The following is a 24,078-nucleotide window of genomic DNA, read 5'->3' on the forward strand; positions in this document are numbered from 1 at the left end:
GATCTGTGCATTCAGCTAACAGAGTTTAACCTTAGTTTTTATTGAGCAGTTTTGAAACACTCTACTTGTAGAATCTGCAACTGGACATTTGGAGGACATTGAGGCCTATGGTGAAAAACGAAATATCTTCCCCCTAAAAACTACACGGAAGCATTCTGTGAAACTTCTTTCTGATATGTGCATTCAACTAACAGAGTTTAACGTTAGTTTTAATTGAGCAGTTTTGAAACCCTCTATTTGTAGAATCTGAAAGTGGACATTTGGAGAACATTGAGGCCTACGGAGAAAAACGAAATATTTTCCCATAAAAACTACACAGAAGCATTCTCTCAAACTTCTTTCTCTTCTCTTCATTCATCTCACAAAGTAGAACCTTTCTTTTGACTGAGCAGTTTTGAAACACTCTTTTTGTAGAATCTGCAAGTGGAAATTTGGAGATCTTTGAGACCTATGGTGAAAAACGAAATATCTTTAAGTAAAAACTACACAGAATACTTCTGTGAAATTTCTTTCTATTCTTTGCATTCAACTCACAGTGTTGAACCTTTCTTTTGATTGGGTAGTTTTGAAACACTCTTTCTCTATAAACTACAAGTGGACATTTGGAGCACTTTGAGGCATATCGTGGAAAAAGGATTATCTTCAAATAAAAACTACACAGAAGAATTCTGTGAAACTACTTTCTGATCTGTGCATTCTTCTAACAGAGTAAAACCTTTCTTTTGATTGAGCAGTTTTGAAACACTCCTTTGGTACAATCTCCAAGTGGACATTTGCAGATCTTTGAGGCCTCTGGTGAAAAACGAAATATCTTCAAATAAAAACTACACAAAAGCATTCAGTGAAACTTCTTTCTGATCTGTGCATTCAGCTAACAGAGTTTAACCTTAGTTTTTATTGAGCAGTTTTGAAACACTCTACTTGTAGAATCTGCAACTGGACATTTGGAGGACATTGAGGCCTATGGTGAAAAACGAAATATCTTCCACTAAAATCCACACGGAAGCATTCTGTGAAACTTCTTTCTGATCTGTGCATTCAAATAACAGAGATTAAGATTAGTTTTGATTGAGCAGTTTTGAAACACTCTATTTGTAGAATCTGCAAGTCGACATTTGGAGAACTTTTAGGCCTAAGGTGAAAAACGATATATCTTCCCCTAAAAACTACACAGAAGCATTCTGTGAAACTTCTCTCTGATCTGTGCATTCAACGAACAGAGCTGAACCTTAGTTTTGATTGAGCAGTTTTGAAACACTTTAGTTGCAGAATCTGCAAGTGGACATTTGGAGCACTTTGAGGCCTATGGTGGAAAAAGGAATATCTTCATACAAAAAGTACCACAGAAGCATTCTGTGAAACTTCTTTCTGATCTTTGCATTCAACTAATACAGTTGAACCTTACTTTTGATTAAGCAGTTTTAAAACACTCTATTTGGAGAATCTGCAAGTGGATATTTGGAGAATATTGAGGCCTATGGTTAAAAAGAATTATCTTCCATTAAAACAAGATAGAAGCATTCTGTGAAACTTCTTTCTGATCTGTGCATTCAACAAACAGAGTTTAAACTTAGTTTTGATTGAGGAGCTTCGAAACACTCTATTTGTAGTATCTGCAATTGGAGATTTTGAGATCTTTGAGGCCTTTGGTGAAAAACGAAATATCTTCAAGTAAAAACTACACAGAATACTTCTGTGAAATTTTTTTCCATTCTCTGCATTCATCTCACAGTATTGAACCTTTCTTTTGATTGAGTAGTTTTTAAGTGCTGTTTCTGTATAACCTGCAAGTGGACATTTGGAGCACTTTGAGGCCTAGGGTGGAAAAAGGAATATCTTCATACAAAAACTACACAGAAGCATTCTGTGAAACTTCTTTGTGATCTGTGCATTCAACTAACAGAGTTGAACCTTACTTTTGATTGAGCAATTTTGAAACACTCTTTTTGTAGAATCTGCAAGAAGACATTTGCAGAAAAATGAGGCCTATCGTGAAAAAAGAAATATCTTCCAATAAAAACTACACGGAAGCATTCTGTGAAACATCTTTCTGATCTCTGCAATCAACAAACAGAGTTTAAACTTAGTTTTCATTGAGCAGTTTTGAAACACCCTATTTGTAGAATCTGCAAGTGGACATTTGGAGAACATTGAGGCCTACGGTGAAAAACGAAAAATCTTCCCCTAAAAACTACACGGAAGCATTCTGTGAAACTTCTTTCTGATCTGTGCATTCAACTAACAGAGTTGAACCCTGATTTTGATTTAGCAGTCTTGAACACTCTATTTGTAGAATCTGCAAGTGGACATTTGGAGAACATTGAGGCCTAAGGTGAAAAAAGAAATATCTTCCCATAAAAACTACACAGAAGCATTCTGTGAAACTCCTTTCTGATGTGTGCATTCAACTATCAGAGTTTAACCTTAGTTGTGATTGAGCAGTTTTGAAACACTCTCTTTGTAGAGTCTGCAAGTGGACATTTGGAGAGCATTGTGGCCTATGGTGAAAAACGAAATATCTTTCCCTGAAAACTACATGGAAGCATTCTGTGAAACTTCTTTCTGATCTGTGCACTCAACTAATAGAGTTGAACCTTACTTTTGATTGTGCAGTTTTGAAACACTCTATTTGTAGAATCTGCAAGTTGACATTTGCAGAACATTGTGGCCTACGCTGAAAAATGAAATATCTTCCCATAAAAACTACGCAGATGCATTCTGTTTAACTTCTTTCTATTCTGTTCATTCATCTCACAAAGTAGAACCTTTCTTTTGACTGAGCAGTTTTGAAACACTCTTTTTGTAGAATCTGCAAGTGGAAATTTGGAGATCTTTGAGACCTATGGTGAAAAACGAAATATCTTTAAGTAAAAACTACACAGAATACTTCTGTGAAATTTCTTTCTATTCTTTGCATTCAACTCACAGTGTTGAACCTTTCTTTTGATTGGGTAGTTTTGAAACACTCTTTCTCTATAAACTACAAGTGGACATTTGGAGCACTTTGAGGCATATCGTGGAAAAAGGATTATCTTCAAATAAAAACTACACAGAAGAATTCTGTGAAACTACTTTCTGATCTGTGCATTCTTCTAACAGAGTAAAACCTTTCTTTTGATTGAGCAGTTTTGAAACACTCCTTTGGTACAATCTCCAAGTGGACATTTGCAGATCTTTGAGGCCTCTGGTGAAAAACGAAATATCTTCAAATAAAAACTACACAAAAGCATTCAGTGAAACTTCTTTCTGATCTGTGCATTCAGCTAACAGAGTTTAACCTTAGTTTTTATTGAGCAGTTTTGAAACACTCTACTTGTAGAATCTGCAACTGGACATTTGGAGGACATTGAGGCCTATGGTGAAAAACGAAATATCTTCCACTAAAATCCACATGGAAGCATTCTGTGAAACTTCTTTCTGATCTGTGCATTCAAATAACAGAGATTAAGATTAGTTTTGATTGAGCAGTTTTGAAACACTCTATTTGTAGAATCTGCAAGTCGACATTTGGAGAACTTTTAGGCCTAAGGTGAAAAACGATATATCTTCCCCTAAAAACTACACAGAAGCATTCTGTGAAACTTCTCTCTGATCTGTGCATTCAACGAACAGAGCTGAACCTTAGTTTTGATTGAGCAGTTTTGAAACACTTTAGTTGCAGAATCTGCAAGTGGACATTTGGAGCACTTTGAGGCCTATGGTGGAAAAAGGAATATCTTCATACAAAAAGTACCACAGAAGCATTCTGTGAAACTTCTTTCTGATCTTTGCATTCAACTAATACAGTTGAACCTTACTTTTGATTAAGCAGTTTTAAAACACTCTATTTGGAGAATCTGCAAGTGGATATTTGGAGAATATTGAGGCCTATGTTTAAAAAGAATTATCTTCCATTAAAACAAGATAGAAGCATTCTGTGAAACTTCTTTCTGATCTGTGCATTCAACAAACAGAGTTTAAACTTAGTTTTGATTGAGGAGCTTCGAAACACTCTATTTGTAGTATCTGCAATTGGAGATTTTGAGATCTTTGAGGCCTTTGGTGAAAAACGAAATATCTTCAAGTAAAAACTACACAGAATACTTCTGTGAAATTTTTTTCCATTCTCTGCATTCATCTCACAGTATTGAACCTTTCTTTTGATTGAGTAGTTTTTAAGTGCTGTTTCTGTATAACCTGCAAGTGGACATTTGGAGCACTTTGAGGCCTAGGGTGGAAAAAGGAATATCTTCATACAAAAACTACACAGAAGCATTCTGTGAAACTTCTTTGTGATCTGTGCATTCAACTAACAGAGTTGAACCTTACTTTTGATTGAGCAATTTTGAAACACTCTTTTTGTAGAATCTGCAAGAAGACATTTGCAGAAAAATGAGGCCTATCGTGAAAAAAGAAATATCTTCCAATAAAAACTACACGGAAGCATTCTGTGAAACATCTTTCTGATCTCTGCAATCAACAAACAGAGTTTAAACTTAGTTTTCATTGAGCAGTTTTGAAACACCCTATTTGTAGAATCTGCAAGTGGACATTTGGAGAACATTGAGGCCTACGGTGAAAAACGAAAAATCTTCCCCTAAAAACTACACGGAAGCATTCTGTGAAACTTCTTTCTGATCTGTGCATTCAACTAACAGAGTTGAACCCTGATTTTGATTTAGCAGTCTTGAACACTCTATTTGTAGAATCTGCAAGTGGACATTTGGAGAACATTGAGGCCTAAGGTGAAAAAAGAAATATCTTCCCATAAAAACTACACAGAAGCATTCTGTGAAACTCCTTTCTGATGTGTGCATTCAACTATCAGAGTTTAACCTTAGTTGTGATTGAGCAGTTTTGAAACACTCTCTTTGTAGAGTCTGCAAGTGGACATTTGGAGAGCATTGTGGCCTATGGTGAAAAACGAAATATCTTTCCCTGAAAACTACATGGAAGCATTCTGTGAAACTTCTTTCTGATCTGTGCACTCAACTAATAGAGTTGAACCTTACTTTTGATTGTGCAGTTTTGAAACACTCTATTTGTAGAATCTGCAAGTTGACATTTGCAGAACATTGTGGCCTACGCTGAAAAATGAAATATCTTCCCATAAAAACTACGCAGATGCATTCTGTTTAACTTCTTTCTATTCTGTTCATTCATCTCACAAAGTAGAACCTTTCTTTTGACTGAGCAGTTTTGAAACACTCTTTTTGTAGAATCTGCAAGTGGAAATTTGGAGATCTTTGAGACCTATGGTGAAAAACGAAATATCTTTAAGTAAAAACTACACAGAATACTTCTGTGAAATTTCTTTCTATTCTTTGCATTCAACTCACAGTGTTGAACCTTTCTTTTGATTGGGTAGTTTTGAAACACTCTTTCTCTATAAACTACAAGTGGACATTTGGAGCACTTTGAGGCATATCGTGGAAAAAGGATTATCTTCAAATAAAAACTACACAGAAGAATTCTGTGAAACTACTTTCTGATCTGTGCATTCTTCTAACAGAGTAAAACCTTTCTTTTGATTGAGCAGTTTTGAAACACTCCTTTGGTACAATCTCCAAGTGGACATTTGCAGATCTTTGAGGCCTCTGGTGAAAAACGAAATATCTTCAAATAAAAACTACACAAAAGCATTCAGTGAAACTTCTTTCTGATCTGTGCATTCAGCTAACAGAGTTTAACCTTAGTTTTTATTGAGCAGTTTTGAAACACTCTACTTGTAGAATCTGCAACTGGACATTTGGAGGACATTGAGGCCTATGGTGAAAAACGAAATATCTTCCCCCTAAAAACTACACGGAAGCATTCTGTGAAACTTCTTTCTGATATGTGCATTCAACTAACAGAGTTTAACGTTAGTTTTAATTGAGCAGTTTTGAAACCCTCTATTTGTAGAATCTGAAAGTGGACATTTGGAGAACATTGAGGCCTACGGAGAAAAACGAAATATTTTCCCATAAAAACTACACAGAAGCATTCTCTCAAACTTCTTTCTCTTCTCTTCATTCATCTCACAAAGTAGAACCTTTCTTTTGACTGAGCAGTTTTGAAACACTCTTTTTGTAGAATCTGCAAGTGGAAATTTGGAGATCTTTGAGACCTATGGTGAAAAACGAAATATCTTTAAGTAAAAACTACACAGAATACTTCTGTGAAATTTCTTTCTATTCTTTGCATTCAACTCACAGTGTTGAACCTTTCTTTTGATTGGGTAGTTTTGAAACACTCTTTCTCTATAAACTACAAGTGGACATTTGGAGCACTTTGAGGCATATCGTGGAAAAAGGATTATCTTCAAATAAAAACTACACAGAAGAATTCTGTGAAACTACTTTCTGATCTGTGCATTCTTCTAACAGAGTAAAACCTTTCTTTTGATTGAGCAGTTTTGAAACACTCCTTTGGTACAATCTCCAAGTGGACATTTGCAGATCTTTGAGGCCTCTGGTGAAAAACGAAATATCTTCAAATAAAAACTACACAAAAGCATTCAGTGAAACTTCTTTCTGATCTGTGCATTCAGCTAACAGAGTTTAACCTTAGTTTTTATTGAGCAGTTTTGAAACACTCTACTTGTAGAATCTGCAACTGGACATTTGGAGGACATTGAGGCCTATGGTGAAAAACGAAATATCTTCCGCTAAAATCCACACGGAAGCATTCTGTGAAACTTCTTTCTGATCTGTGCATTCAAATAACAGAGATTAAGATTAGTTTTGATTGAGCAGTTTTGAAACACTCTATTTGTAGAATCTGCAAGTCGACATTTGGAGAACTTTTAGGCCTAAGGTGAAAAACGATATATCTTCCCCTAAAAACTACACAGAAGCATTCTGTGAAACTTCTCTCTGATCTGTGCATTCAACGAACAGAGCTGAACCTTAGTTTTGATTGAGCAGTTTTGAAACACTTTAGTTGCAGAATCTGCAAGTGGACATTTGGAGCACTTTGAGGCCTATGGTGGAAAAAGGAATATCTTCATACAAAAAGTACCACAGAAGCATTCTGTGAAACTTCTTTCTGATCTTTGCATTCAACTAATACAGTTGAACCTTACTTTTGATTAAGCAGTTTTAAAACACTCTATTTGGAGAATCTGCAAGTGGATATTTGGAGAATATTGAGGCCTATGGTTAAAAAGAATTATCTTCCATTAAAACAAGATAGAAGCATTCTGTGAAACTTCTTTCTGATCTGTGCATTCAACAAACAGAGTTTAAACTTAGTTTTGATTGAGGAGCTTCGAAACACTCTATTTGTAGTATCTGCAATTGGAGATTTTGAGATCTTTGAGGCCTTTGGTGAAAAACGAAATATCTTCAAGTAAAAACTACACAGAATACTTCTGTGAAATTTTTTTCCATTCTCTGCATTCATCTCACAGTATTGAACCTTTCTTTTGATTGAGTAGTTTTTAAGTGCTGTTTCTGTATAACCTGCAAGTGGACATTTGGAGCACTTTGAGGCCTAGGGTGGAAAAAGGAATATCTTCATACAAAAACTACACAGAAGCATTCTGTGAAACTTCTTTGTGATCTGTGCATTCAACTAACAGAGTTGAACCTTACTTTTGATTGAGCAATTTTGAAACACTCTTTTTGTAGAATCTGCAAGAAGACATTTGCAGAAAAATGAGGCCTATCGTGAAAAAAGAAATATCTTCCAATAAAAACTACACGGAAGCATTCTGTGAAACATCTTTCTGATCTCTGCAATCAACAAACAGAGTTTAAACTTAGTTTTCATTGAGCAGTTTTGAAACACCCTATTTGTAGAATCTGCAAGTGGACATTTGGAGAACATTGAGGCCTACGGTGAAAAACGAAAAATCTTCCCCTAAAAACTACACGGAAGCATTCTGTGAAACTTCTTTCTGATCTGTGCATTCAACTAACAGAGTTGAACCCTGATTTTGATTTAGCAGTCTTGAACACTCTATTTGTAGAATCTGCAAGTGGACATTTGGAGAACATTGAGGCCTAAGGTGAAAAAAGAAATATCTTCCCATAAAAACTACACAGAACCATTCTGTGAAACTCCTTTCTGATGTGTGCATTCAACTATCAGAGTTTAACCTTAGTTGTGATTGAGCAGTTTTGAAACACTCTCTTTGTAGAGTCTGCAAGTGGACATTTGGAGAGCATTGTGGCCTATGGTGAAAAACGAAATATCTTTCCCTGAAAACTACATGGAAGCATTCTGTGAAACTTCTTTCTGATCTGTGCACTCAACTAATAGAGTTGAACCTTACTTTTGATTGTGCAGTTTTGAAACACTCTATTTGTAGAATCTGCAAGTTGACATTTGCAGAACATTGTGGCCTACGCTGAAAAATGAAATATCTTCCCATAAAAACTACGCAGATGCATTCTGTTTAACTTCTTTCTATTCTGTTCATTCATCTCACAAAGTAGAACCTTTCTTTTGACTGAGCAGTTTTGAAACACTCTTTTTGTAGAATCTGCAAGTGGAAATTTGGAGATCTTTGAGACCTATGGTGAAAAACGAAATATCTTTAAGTAAAAACTACACAGAATACTTCTGTGAAATTTCTTTCTATTCTTTGCATTCAACTCACAGTGTTGAACCTTTCTTTTGATTGGGTAGTTTTGAAACACTCTTTCTCTATAAACTACAAGTGGACATTTGGAGCACTTTGAGGCATATCGTGGAAAAAGGATTATCTTCAAATAAAAACTACACAGAAGAATTCTGTGAAACTACTTTCTGATCTGTGCATTCTTCTAACAGAGTAAAACCTTTCTTTTGATTGAGCAGTTTTGAAACACTCCTTTGGTACAATCTCCAAGTGGACATTTGCAGATCTTTGAGGCCTCTGGTGAAAAACGAAATATCTTCAAATAAAAACTACACAAAAGCATTCAGTGAAACTTCTTTCTGATCTGTGCATTCAGCTAACAGAGTTTAACCTTAGTTTTTATTGAGCAGTTTTGAAACACTCTACTTGTAGAATCTGCAACTGGACATTTGGAGGACATTGAGGCCTATGGTGAAAAACGAAATATCTTCCACTAAAATCCACATGGAAGCATTCTGTGAAACTTCTTTCTGATCTGTGCATTCAAATAACAGAGATTAAGATTAGTTTTGATTGAGCAGTTTTGAAACACTCTATTTGTAGAATCTGCAAGTCGACATTTGGAGAACTTTTAGGCCTAAGGTGAAAAACGATATATCTTCCCCTAAAAACTACACAGAAGCATTCTGTGAAACTTCTCTCTGATCTGTGCATTCAACGAACAGAGCTGAACCTTAGTTTTGATTGAGCAGTTTTGAAACACTTTAGTTGCAGAATCTGCAAGTGGACATTTGGAGCACTTTGAGGCCTATGGTGGAAAAAGGAATATCTTCATACAAAAAGTACCACAGAAGCATTCTGTGAAACTTCTTTCTGATCTTTGCATTCAACTAATACAGTTGAACCTTACTTTTGATTAAGCAGTTTTAAAACACTCTATTTGGAGAATCTGCAAGTGGATATTTGGAGAATATTGAGGCCTATGGTTAAAAAGAATTATCTTCCATTAAAACAAGATAGAAGCATTCTGTGAAACTTCTTTCTGATCTGTGCATTCAACAAACAGAGTTTAAACTTAGTTTTGATTGAGGAGCTTCGAAACACTCTATTTGTAGTATCTGCAATTGGAGATTTTGAGATCTTTGAGGCCTTTGGTGAAAAACGAAATATCTTCAAGTAAAAACTACACAGAATACTTCTGTGAAATTTTTTTCCATTCTCTGCATTCATCTCACAGTATTGAACCTTTCTTTTGATTGAGTAGTTTTTAAGTGCTGTTTCTGTATAACCTGCAAGTGGACATTTGGAGCACTTTGAGGCCTAGGGTGGAAAAAGGAATATCTTCATACAAAAACTACACAGAAGCATTCTGTGAAACTTCTTTGTGATCTGTGCATTCAACTAACAGAGTTGAACCTTACTTTTGATTGAGCAATTTTGAAACACTCTTTTTGTAGAATCTGCAAGAAGACATTTGCAGAAAAATGAGGCCTATCGTGAAAAAAGAAATATCTTCCAATAAAAACTACACGGAAGCATTCTGTGAAACATCTTTCTGATCTCTGCAATCAACAAACAGAGTTTAAACTTAGTTTTCATTGAGCAGTTTTGAAACACCCTATTTGTAGAATCTGCAAGTGGACATTTGGAGAACATTGAGGCCTACGGTGAAAAACGAAAAATCTTCCCCTAAAAACTACACGGAAGCATTCTGTGAAACTTCTTTCTGATCTGTGCATTCAACTAACAGAGTTGAACCCTGATTTTGATTTAGCAGTCTTGAACACTCTATTTGTAGAATCTGCAAGTGGACATTTGGAGAACATTGAGGCCTAAGGTGAAAAAAGAAATATCTTCCCATAAAAACTACACAGAAGCATTCTGTGAAACTCCTTTCTGATGTGTGCATTCAACTATCAGAGTTTAACCTTAGTTGTGATTGAGCAGTTTTGAAACACTCTCTTTGTAGAGTCTGCAAGTGGACATTTGGAGAGCATTGTGGCCTATGGTGAAAAACGAAATATCTTTCCCTGAAAACTACATGGAAGCATTCTGTGAAACTTCTTTCTGATCTGTGCACTCAACTAATAGAGTTGAACCTTACTTTTGATTGTGCAGTTTTGAAACACTCTATTTGTAGAATCTGCAAGTTGACATTTGCAGAACATTGTGGCCTACGCTGAAAAATGAAATATCTTCCCATAAAAACTACGCAGATGCATTCTGTTTAACTTCTTTCTATTCTGTTCATTCATCTCACAAAGTAGAAACTTTCTTTTGACTGAGCAGTTTTGAAACACTCTTTTTGTAGAATCTGCAAGTGGAAATTTGGAGATCTTTGAGACCTATGGTGAAAAACGAAATATCTTTAAGTAAAAACTACACAGAATACTTCTGTGAAATTTCTTTCTATTCTTTGCATTCAACTCACAGTGTTGAACCTTTCTTTTGATTGGGTAGTTTTGAAACACTCTTTCTCTATAAACTACAAGTGGACATTTGGAGCACTTTGAGGCATATCGTGGAAAAAGGATTATCTTCAAATAAAAACTACACAGAAGAATTCTGTGAAACTACTTTCTGATCTGTGCATTCTTCTAACAGAGTAAAACCTTTCTTTTGATTGAGCAGTTTTGAAACACTCCTTTGGTACAATCTCCAAGTGGACATTTGCAGATCTTTGAGGCCTCTGGTGAAAAACGAAATATCTTCAAATAAAAACTACACAAAAGCATTCAGTGAAACTTCTTTCTGATCTGTGCATTCAGCTAACAGAGTTTAACCTTAGTTTTTATTGAGCAGTTTTGAAACACTCTACTTGTAGAATCTGCAACTGGACATTTGGAGGACATTGAGGCCTATGGTGAAAAACGAAATATCTTCCCCCTAAAAACTACACGGAAGCATTCTGTGAAACTTCTTTCTGATATGTGCATTCAACTAACAGAGTTTAACGTTAGTTTTAATTGAGCAGTTTTGAAACCCTCTATTTGTAGAATCTGAAAGTGGACATTTGGAGAACATTGAGGCCTACGGAGAAAAACGAAATATTTTCCCATAAAAACTACACAGAAGCATTCTCTCAAACTTCTTTCTCTTCTCTTCATTCATCTCACAAAGTAGAACCTTTCTTTTGACTGAGCAGTTTTGAAACACTCTTTTTGTAGAATCTGCAAGTGGAAATTTGGAGATCTTTGAGACCTATGGTGAAAAACGAAATATCTTTAAGTAAAAACTACACAGAATACTTCTGTGAAATTTCTTTCTATTCTTTGCATTCAACTCACAGTGTTGAACCTTTCTTTTGATTGGGTAGTTTTGAAACACTCTTTCTCTATAAACTACAAGTGGACATTTGGAGCACTTTGAGGCATATCGTGGAAAAAGGATTATCTTCAAATAAAAACTACACAGAAGAATTCTGTGAAACTACTTTCTGATCTGTGCATTCTTCTAACAGAGTAAAACCTTTCTTTTGATTGAGCAGTTTTGAAACACTCCTTTGGTACAATCTCCAAGTGGACATTTGCAGATCTTTGAGGCCTCTGGTGAAAAACGAAATATCTTCAAATAAAAACTACACAAAAGCATTCAGTGAAACTTCTTTCTGATCTGTGCATTCAGCTAACAGAGTTTAACCTTAGTTTTTATTGAGCAGTTTTGAAACACTCTACTTGTAGAATCTGCAACTGGACATTTGGAGGACATTGAGGCCTATGGTGAAAAACGAAATATCTTCCACTAAAATCCACACGGAAGCATTCTGTGAAACTTCTTTCTGATCTGTGCATTCAAATAACAGAGATTAAGATTAGTTTTGATTGAGCAGTTTTGAAACACTCTATTTGTAGAATCTGCAAGTCGACATTTGGAGAACTTTTAGGCCTAAGGTGAAAAACGATATATCTTCCCCTAAAAACTACACAGAAGCATTCTGTGAAACTTCTCTCTGATCTGTGCATTCAACTAACAGAGCTGAACCTTAGTTTTGATTGAGCAGTTTTGAAACACTTTAGTTGCAGAATCTGCAAGTGGACATTTGGAGCACTTTGAGGCCTATGGTGGAAAAAGGAATATCTTCATACAAAAAGTACCACAGAAGCATTCTGTGAAACTTCTTTCTGATCTTTGCATTCAACTAATACAGTTGAACCTTACTTTTGATTAAGCAGTTTTAAAACACTCTATTTGGAGAATCTGCAAGTGGATATTTGGAGAATATTGAGGCCTATGGTTAAAAAGAATTATCTTCCATTAAAACAAGATAGAAGCATTCTGTGAAACTTCTTTCTGATCTGTGCATTCAACAAACAGAGTTTAAACTTAGTTTTGATTGAGGAGCTTCGAAACACTCTATTTGTAGTATCTGCAATTGGAGATTTTGAGATCTTTGAGGCCTTTGGTGAAAAACGAAATATCTTCAAGTAAAAACTACACAGAATACTTCTGTGAAATTTTTTTCCATTCTCTGCATTCATCTCACAGTATTGAACCTTTCTTTTGATTGAGTAGTTTTTAAGTGCTGTTTCTGTATAACCTGCAAGTGGACATTTGGAGCACTTTGAGGCCTAGGGTGGAAAAAGGAATATCTTCATACAAAAACTACACAGAAGCATTCTGTGAAACTTCTTTGTGATCTGTGCATTCAACTAACAGAGTTGAACCTTACTTTTGATTGAGCAATTTTGAAACACTCTTTTTGTAGAATCTGCAAGAAGACATTTGCAGAAAAATGAGGCCTATCGTGAAAAAAGAAATATCTTCCAATAAAAACTACACGGAAGCATTCTGTGAAACATCTTTCTGATCTCTGCAATCAACAAACAGAGTTTAAACTTAGTTTTCATTGAGCAGTTTTGAAACACCCTATTTGTAGAATCTGCAAGTGGACATTTGGAGAACATTGAGGCCTACGGTGAAAAACGAAAAATCTTCCCCTAAAAACTACACGGAAGCATTCTGTGAAACTTCTTTCTGATCTGTGCATTCAACTAACAGAGTTGAACCCTGATTTTGATTTAGCAGTCTTGAACACTCTATTTGTAGAATCTGCAAGTGGACATTTGGAGAACATTGAGGCCTAAGGTGAAAAAAGAAATATCTTCCCATAAAAACTACACAGAACCATTCTGTGAAACTCCTTTCTGATGTGTGCATTCAACTATCAGAGTTTAACCTTAGTTGTGATTGAGCAGTTTTGAAACACTCTCTTTGTAGAGTCTGCAAGTGGACATTTGGAGAGCATTGTGGCCTATGGTGAAAAACGAAATATCTTTCCCTGAAAACTACATGGAAGCATTCTGTGAAACTTCTTTCTGATCTGTGCACTCAACTAATAGAGTTGAACCTTACTTTTGATTGTGCAGTTTTGAAACACTCTATTTGTAGAATCTGCAAGTTGACATTTGCAGAACATTGTGGCCTACGCTGAAAAATGAAATATCTTCCCATAAAAACTACGCAGATGCATTCTGTTTAACTTCTTTCTATTCTGTTCATTCATCTCACAAAGTAGAACCTTTCTTTTGACTGAGCAGTTTTGAAACACTCTTTTTGTAGAATCTGCAAGTGGAAATTTGGAGATCTTTGAGACCTATGGTGAAAAACGAAATATCTTTAAGTAAAAACTACACAGAATACTTCTGTGAAATTTCTTTCTATTCTTTGCATTCAACTCACAGTGTTGAACCTTTCTTTTGATTGGGTAGTTTTGAAACACTCTTTCTCTATAAACTACAAGTGGACATTTGGAGCACTTTGAGGCATATCGTGGAAAAAGGATTATCTTCAAATAAAAACTACACAGAAGAATTCTGTGAAACTACTTTCTGATCTGTGCATTCTTCTAACAGAGTAAAACCTTTCTTTTGATTGAGCAGTTTTGAAACACTCCTTTGGTACAATCTCCAAGTGGACATTTGCAGATCTTTGAGGCCTCTGGTGAAAAACGAAATATCTTCAAATAAAAACTACACAAAAGCATTCTGTGAAACTTCTTTCTGATCTGTGCATTCAAATAACAGAGATTAAGATTAGTTTTGATTGAGCAGTTTTGAAACACTCTATTTGTAGAATCTGCAAGTCGACATTTGGAGAACTTTTAGGCCTAAGGTGAAAAACGATATATCTTCCCCTAAAAACTACACAGAAGCATTCTGTGAAACTTCTCTCTGATCTGTGCATTCAACTAACAGAGCTGAACCTTAGTTTTGATTGAGCAGTTTTGAAACACTTTAGTTGCAGAATCTGCAAGTGGACATTTGGAGCACCTTGAGGCCTATGGTGGAAAAAGGAATATCTTCATACAAAAAGTACCACAGAAGCATTCTGTGAAACTTCTTTCTGATCTTTGCATTCAACTAATACAGTTGAACCTTACTTTTGATTAAGCAGTTTTAAAACACTCTATTTGGAGAATCTGCAAGTGGATATTTGGAGAATATTGAGGCCTATGGTTAAAAAGAATTATCTTCCATTAAAACAAGATAGAAGCATTCTGTGAAACTTCTTTCTGATCTGTGCATTCAACAAACAGAGTTTAAACTTAGTTTTGATTGAGGAGCTTCGAAACACTCTATTTGTAGTATCTGCAATTGGAGATTTTGAGATCTTTGAGGCCTTTGGTGAAAAACGAAATATCTTCAAGTAAAAACTACACAGAATACTTCTGTGAAATTTTTTTCCATTCTCTGCATTCATCTCACAGTATTGAACCTTTCTTTTGATTGAGTAGTTTTTAAGTGCTGTTTCTGTATAACCTGCAAGTGGACATTTGGAGCACTTTGAGGCCTAGGGTGGAAAAAGGAATATCTTCATACAAAAACTACACAGAAGCATTCTGTGAAACTTCTTTGTGATCTGTGCATTCAACTAACAGAGTTGAACCTTACTTTTGATTGAGCAATTTTGAAACACTCTTTTTGTAGAATCTGCAAGAAGACATTTGCAGAAAAATGAGGCCTATCGTGAAAAAAGAAATATCTTCCAATAAAAACTACACGGAAGCATTCTGTGAAACATCTTTCTGATCTCTGCAATCAACAAACAGAGTTTAAACTTAGTTTTCATTGAGCAGTTTTGAAACACCCTATTTGTAGAATCTGCAAGTGGACATTTGGAGAACATTGAGGCCTACGGTGAAAAACGAAAAATCTTCCCCTAAAAACTACACGGAAGCATTCTGTGAAACTTCTTTCTGATCTGTGCATTCAACTAACAGAGTTGAACCCTGATTTTGATTTAGCAGTCTTGAACACTCTATTTGTAGAATCTGCAAGTGGACATTTGGAGAACATTGAGGCCTAAGGTGAAAAAAGAAATATCTTCCCATAAAAACTACACAGAAGCATTCTGTGAAACTCCTTTCTGATGTGTGCATTCAACTATCAGAGTTTAACCTTAGTTGTGATTGAGCAGTTTTGAAACACTCTCTTTGTAGAGTCTGCAAGTGGACATTTGGAGAGCATTGTGGCCTATGGTGAAAAACGAAATATCTTTCCCTGAAAACTACATGGAAGCATTCTGTGAAACTTCTTTCTGATCTGTGCACTCAACTAATAGAGTTGAACCTTACTTTTGATTGTGCAGTTTTGAAACACTCTATTTGTAGAATCTGCAAGTTGACATTTGCAGAACATTGTGGCCTACGCTGAAAAATGAAATATCTTCCCATAAAAACTACGCAGATGCATTCTGTTTAACTTCTTTCTATTCTGTTCATTCATCTCACAAAGTAGAACCTTTCTTTTGACTGAGCAGTTTTGAAACACTCTTTTTGTAGAATCTGCAAGTGGAAATTTGGAGATCTTTGAGACCTATGGTGAAAAACGAAATATCTTTAAGTAAAAACTACACAGAATACTTCTGTGAAATTTCTTTCTATTCTTTGCATTCAACTCACAGTGTTGAACCTTTCTTTTGATTGGGTAGTTTTGAAACACTCTTTCTCTATAAACTACAAGTGGACATTTGGAGCACTTTGAGGCATATCGTGGAAAAAGGATTATCTTCAAATAAAAACTACACAGAAGAATTCTGTGAAACAACTTTCTGATCTGTGCATTCTTCTAACAGAGTAAAACCTTTCTTTTGATTGAGCAGTTTTGAAACACTCCTTTGGTACAATCTCCAAGTGGACATTTGCAGATCTTTGAGGCCTCTGGTGAAAAACGAAATATCTTCAAATAAAAACTACACAAAAGCATTCAGTGAAACTTCTTTCTGATCTGTGCATTCAGCTAACAGAGTTTAACCTTAGTTTTTATTGAGCAGTTTTGAAACACTCTACTTGTAGAATCTGCAACTGGACATTTGGAGGACATTGAGGCCTATGGTGAAAAACGAAATATCTTCCCCCTAAAAACTACACGGAAGCATTCTGTGAAACTTCTTTCTGATATGTGCATTCAACTAACAGAGTTTAACGTTAGTTTTAATTGAGCAGTTTTGAAACCCTCTATTTGTAGAATCTGAAAGTGGACATTTGGAGAACATTGAGGCCTACGGAGAAAAACGAAATATTTTCCCATAAAAACTACACAGAAGCATTCTCTCAAACTTCTTTCTCTTCTCTTCATTCATCTCACAAAGTAGAACCTTTCTTTTGACTGAGCAGTTTTGAAACACTCTTTTTGTAGAATCTGCAAGTGGAAATTTGGAGATCTTTGAGACCTATGGTGAAAAACGAAATATCTTTAAGTAAAAACTACACAGAATACTTCTGTGAAATTTCTTTCTATTCTTTGCATTCAACTCACAGTGTTGAACCTTTCTTTTGATTGGGTAGTTTTGAAACACTCTTTCTCTATAAACTACAAGTGGACATTTGGAGCACTTTGAGGCATATCGTGGAAAAAGGATTATCTTCAAATAAAAACTACACAGAAGAATTCTGTGAAACTACTTTCTGATCTGTGCATTCTTCTAACAGAGTAAAACCTTTCTTTTGATTGAGCAGTTTTGAAACACTCCTTTGGTACAATCTCCAAGTGGACATTTGCAGATCTTTGAGGCCTCTGGTGAAAAACGAAATATCTTCAAATAAAAACTACACAAAAGCATTCAGTGAAACTTCTTTCTGATCTGTGCATTCAGCTAACAGAGTTTAACCTTAGTTTTTATTGAGCAGTTTTGAAACACTCTACTTGTAGAATCTGCAACTGGACATTTGGAGGACATTGAGGCCTATGGTGAAAAACGAAATATCTTCCACTAAAATCCACACGGAAGCATTCTGTGAAACTTCTTTCTGATCTGTGCATTCAAATAACAGAGATTAAGATTAGTTTTGATTGAGCAGTTTTGAAACACTCTATTTGTAGAATCTGCAAGTCGACATTTGGAGAACTTTTAGGCCTAAGGTGAAAAACGATATATCTTCCCCTAAAAACTACACAGAAGCATTCTGTGAAACTTCTCTCTGATCTGTGCATTCAACTAACAGAGCTGAACCTTAGTTTTGATTGAGCAGTTTTGAAACACTTTAGTTGCAGAATCTGCAAGTGGACATTTGGAGCACTTTGAGGCCTATGGTGGAAAAAGGAATATCTTCATACAAAAAGTACCACAGAAGCATTCTGTGAAACTTCTTTCTGATCTTTGCATTCAACTAATACAGTTGAACCTTACTTTTGATTAAGCAGTTTTAAAACACTCTATTTGGAGAATCTGCAAGTGGATATTTGGAGAATATTGAGGCCTATGGTTAAAAAGAATTATCTTCCATTAAAACAAGATAGAAGCATTCTGTGAAACTTCTTTCTGATCTGTGCATTCAACAAACAGAGTTTAAACTTAGTTTTGATTGAGGAGCTTCGAAACACTCTATTTGTAGTATCTGCAATTGGAGATTTTGAGATCTTTGAGGCCTTTGGTGAAAAACGAAATATCTTCAAGTAAAAACTACACAGAATACTTCTGTGAAATTTTTTTCCATTCTCTGCATTCATCTCACAGTATTGAACCTTTCTTTTGATTGAGTAGTTTTTAAGTGCTGTTTCTGTATAACCTGCAAGTGGACATTTGGAGCACTTTGAGGCCTAGGGTGGAAAAAGGAATATCTTCATACAAAAACTACACAGAAGCATTCTGTGAAACTTCTTTGTGATCTGTGCATTCAACTAACAGAGTTGAACCTTACTTTTGATTGAGCAATTTTGAAACACTCTTTTTGTAGAATCTGCAAGAAGACATTTGCAGAAAAATGAGGCCTATCGTGAAAAAAGAAATATCTTCCAATAAAAACTACACGGAAGCATTCTGTGAAACATCTTTCTGATCTCTGCAATCAACAAACAGAGTTTAAACTTAGTTTTCATTGAGCAGTTTTGAAACACCCTATTTGTAGAATCTGCAAGTGGACATTTGGAGAACATTGAGGCCTACGGTGAAAAACGAAAAATCTTCCCCTAAAAACTACACGGAAGCATTCTGTGAAACTTCTTTCTGATCTGTGCATTCAACTAACAGAATTTAACGTTAGTTTTAATTGAGCAGTTTTGAAACCCTCTATTTGTAGAATCTGAAAGTGGACATTTGGAGAACATTGAGGCCTACGGAGAAAAACGAAATATTTTCCCATAAAAACTACACAGAAGCATTCTCTCAAACTTCTTTCTCTTCTCTTCATTCATCTCACAAAGTAGAACCTTTCTTTTGACTGAGCAGTTTTGAAACACTCTTTTTGTAGAATCTGCAAGTGGAAATTTGGAGATCTTTGAGACCTATGGTGAAAAACGAAATATCTTTAAGTAAAAACTACACAGAATACTTCTGTGAAATTTCTTTCTATTCTTTGCATTCAACTCACAGTGTTGAACCTTTCTTTTGATTGGGTAGTTTTGAAACACTCTTTCTCTATAAACTACAAGTGGACATTTGGAGCACTTTGAGGCATATCGTGGAAAAAGGATTATCTTCAAATAAAAACTACACAGAAGAATTCTGTGAAACTACTTTCTGATCTGTGCATTCTTCTAACAGAGTAAAACCTTTCTTTTGATTGAGCAGTTTTGAAACACTCCTTTGGTACAATCTCCAAGTGGACATTTGCAGATCTTTGAGGCCTCTGGTGAAAAACGAAATATCTTCAAATAAAAACTACACAAAAGCATTCAGTGAAACTTCTTTCTGATCTGTGCATTCAGCTAACAGAGTTTAACCTTAGTTTTTATTGAGCAGTTTTGAAACACTCTACTTGTAGAATCTGCAACTGGACATTTGGAGGACATTGAGGCCTATGGTGAAAAACGAAATATCTTCCACTAAAATCCACACGGAAGCATTCTGTGAAACTTCTTTCTGATCTGTGCATTCAAATAACAGAGATTAAGATTAGTTTTGATTGAGCAGTTTTGAAACACTCTATTTGTAGAATCTGCAAGTCGACATTTGGAGAACTTTTAGGCCTAAGGTGAAAAACGATATATCTTCCCCTAAAAACTACACAGAAGCATTCTGTGAAACTTCTCTCTGATCTGTGCATTCAACGAACAGAGCTGAACCTTAGTTTTGATTGAGCAGTTTTGAAACACTTTAGTTGCAGAATCTGCAAGTGGACATTTGGAGCACTTTGAGGCCTATGGTGGAAAAAGGAATATCTTCATACAAAAAGTACCACAGAAGCATTCTGTGAAACTTCTTTCTGATCTTTGCATTCAACTAATACAGTTGAACCTTACTTTTGATTAAGCAGTTTTAAAACACTCTATTTGGAGAATCTGCAAGTGGATATTTGGAGAATATTGAGGCCTATGGTTAAAAAGAATTATCTTCCATTAAAACAAGATAGAAGCATTCTGTGAAACTTCTTTCTGATCTGTGCATTCAACAAACAGAGTTTAAACTTAGTTTTGATTGAGGAGCTTCGAAACACTCTATTTGTAGTATCTGCAATTGGAGATTTTGAGATCTTTGAGGCCTTTGGTGAAAAACGAAATATCTTCAAGTAAAAACTACACAGAATACTTCTGTGAAATTTTTTTCCATTCTCTGCATTCATCTCACAGTATTGAACCTTTCTTTTGATTGAGTAGTTTTTAAGTGCTGTTTCTGTATAACCTGCAAGTGGACATTTGGAGCACTTTGAGGCCTAGGGTGGAAAAAGGAATATCTTCATACAAAAACTACACAGAAGCATTCTGTGAAACTTCTTTGTGATCTGTGCATTCAACTAACAGAGTTGAACCTTACTTTTGATTGAGCAATTTTGAAACACTCTTTTTGTAGAATCTGCAAGAAGACATTTGCAGAAAAATGAGGCCTATCGTGAAAAAAGAAATATCTTCCAATAAAAACTACACGGAAGCATTCTGTGAAACATCTTTCTGATCTCTGCAATCAACAAACAGAGTTTAAACTTAGTTTTCATTGAGCAGTTTTGAAACACCCTATTTGTAGAATCTGCAAGTGGACATTTGGAGAACATTGAGGCCTACGGTGAAAAACGAAAAATCTTCCCCTAAAAACTACACGGAAGCATTCTGTGAAACTTCTTTCTGATCTGTGCATTCAACTAACAGAGTTGAACCCTGATTTTGATTTAGCAGTCTTGAACACTCTATTTGTAGAATCTGCAAGTGGACATTTGGAGAACATTGAGGCCTAAGGTGAAAAAAGAAATATCTTCCCATAAAAACTACACAGAAGCATTCTGTGAAACTCCTTTCTGATGTGTGCATTCAACTATCAGAGTTTAACCTTAGTTGTGATTGAGCAGTTTTGAAACACTCTCTTTGTAGAGTCTGCAAGTGGACATTTGGAGAGCATTGTGGCCTATGGTGAAAAACGAAATATCTTTCCCTGAAAACTACATGGAAGCATTCTGTGAAACTTCTTTCTGATCTGTGCACTCAACTAATAGAGTTGAACCTTACTTTTGATTGTGCAGTTTTGAAACACTCTATTTGTAGAATCTGCAAGTTGACATTTGCAGAACATTGTGGCCTACGCTGAAAAATGAAATATCTTCCCATAAAAACTACGCAGATGCATTCTGTTTAACTTCTTTCTATTCTGTTCATTCATCTCACAAAGTAGAACCTTTCTTTTGACTGAGCAGTTTTGAAACACTCTTTTTGTAGAATCTGCAAGTGGAAATTTGGAGATCTTTGAGACCTATGGTGAAAAACGAAATATCTTTAAGTAAAAACTACACAGAATACTTCTGTGAAATTTCTTTCTATTCTTTGCATTCAACTCACAGTGTTGAACCTTTCTTTTGATTGGGTAGTTTTGAAACACTCTTTCTCTATAAACTACAAGTGGACATTTGGAGCACTTTGAGGCATATCGTGGAAAAAGGATTATCTTCAAATAAAAACTACACAGAAGAATTCTGTGAAACAACTTTCTGATCTGTGCATTCTTCTAACAGAGTAAAACCTTTCTTTTGATTGAGCAGTTTTGAAACACTCCTTTGGTACAATCTCCAAGTGGACATTTGCAGATCTTTGAGGCCTCTGGTGAAAAACGAAATATCTTCAAATAAAAACTACACAAAAGCATTCAGTGAAACTTCTTTCTGATCTGTGCATTCAGCTAACAGAGTTTAACCTTAGTTTTTATTGAGCAGTTTTGAAACACTCTACTTGTAGAATCTGCAACTGGACATTTGGAGGACATTGAGGCCTATGGTGAAAAACGAAATATCTTCCCCCTAAAAACTACACGGAAGCATTCTGTGAAACTTCTTTCTGATATGTGCATTCAACTAACAGAGTTTAACGTTAGTTTTAATTGAGCAGTTTTGAAACCCTCTATTTGTAGAATCTGAAAGTGGACATTTGGAGAACATTGAGGCCTACGGAGAAAAACGAAATATTTTCCCATAAAAACTACACAGAAGCATTCTCTCAAACTTCTTTCTCTTCTCTTCATTCATCTCACAAAGTAGAACCTTTCTTTTGACTGAGCAGTTTTGAAACACTCTTTTTGTAGAATCTGCAAGTGGAAATTTGGAGATCTTTGAGACCTATGGTGAAAAACGAAATATCTTTAAGTAAAAACTACACAGAATACTTCTGTGAAATTTCTTTCTATTCTTTGCATTCAACTCACAGTGTTGAACCTTTCTTTTGATTGGGTAGTTTTGAAACACTCTTTCTCTATAAACTACAAGTGGACATTTGGAGCACTTTGAGGCATATCGTGGAAAAAGGATTATCTTCAAATAAAAACTACACAGAAGAATTCTGTGAAACTACTTTCTGATCTGTGCATTCTTCTAACAGAGTAAAACCTTTCTTTTGATTGAGCAGTTTTGAAACACTCCTTTGGTACAATCTCCAAGTGGACATTTGCAGATCTTTGAGGCCTCTGGTGAAAAACGAAATATCTTCAAATAAAAACTACACAAAAGCATTCAGTGAAACTTCTTTCTGATCTGTGCATTCAGCTAACAGAGTTTAACCTTAGTTTTTATTGAGCAGTTTTGAAACACTCTACTTGTAGAATCTGCAACTGGACATTTGGAGGACATTGAGGCCTATGGTGAAAAACGAAATATCTTCCACTAAAATCCACACGGAAGCATTCTGTGAAACTTCTTTCTGATCTGTGCATTCAAATAACAGAGATTAAGATTAGTTTTGATTGAGCAGTTTTGAAACACTCTATTTGTAGAATCTGCAAGTCGACATTTGGAGAACTTTTAGGCCTAAGGTGAAAAACGATATATCTTCCCCTAAAAACTACACAGAAGCATTCTGTGAAACTTCTCTCTGATCTGTGCATTCAACTAACAGAGCTGAACCTTAGTTTTGATTGAGCAGTTTTGAAACACTTTAGTTGCAGAATCTGCAAGTGGACATTTGGAGCACCTTGAGGCCTATGGTGGAAAAAGGAATATCTTCATACAAAAAGTACCACAGAAGCATTCTGTGAAACTTCTTTCTGATCTTTGCATTCAACTAATACAGTTGAACCTTACTTTTGATTAAGCAGTTTTAAAACACTCTATTTGGAGAATCTGCAAGTGGATATTTGGAGAATATTGAGGCCTATGGTTAAAAAGAATTATCTTCCATTAAAACAAGATAGAAGCATTCTGTGAAACTTCTTTCTGATCTGTGCATTCAACAAACAGAGTTTAAACTTAGTTTTGATTGAGGAGCTTCGAAACACTCTATTTGTAGTATCTGCAATTGGAGATTTTGAGATCTTTGAGGCCTTTGGTGAAAAACGAAATATCTTCAAGTAAAAACTACACAGAATACTTCTGTGAAATTTTTTTCCATTCTCTGCATTCATCTCACAGTATTGAACCTTTCTTTTGATTGAGTAGTTTTTAAGTGCTGTTTCTGTATAACCTGCAAGTGGACATTTGGAGCACTTTGAGGCCTAGGGTGGAAAAAGGAATATCTTCATACAAAAACTACACAGAAGCATTCTGTGAAACTTCTTTGTGATCTGTGCATTCAACTAACAGAGTTGAACCTTACTTTTGATTGAGCAATTTTGAAACACTCTTTTTGTAGAATCTGCAAGAAGACATTTGCAGAAAAATGAGGCCTATCGTGAAAAAAGAAATATCTTCCAATAAAAACTACACGGAA

The sequence above is a fragment of the Symphalangus syndactylus genome, chromosome 20 (genome assembly GCF_028878055.3).
Source record: "Symphalangus syndactylus isolate Jambi chromosome 20, NHGRI_mSymSyn1-v2.1_pri, whole genome shotgun sequence".
NCBI lineage: Eukaryota > Metazoa > Chordata > Mammalia > Primates > Hylobatidae > Symphalangus > Symphalangus syndactylus.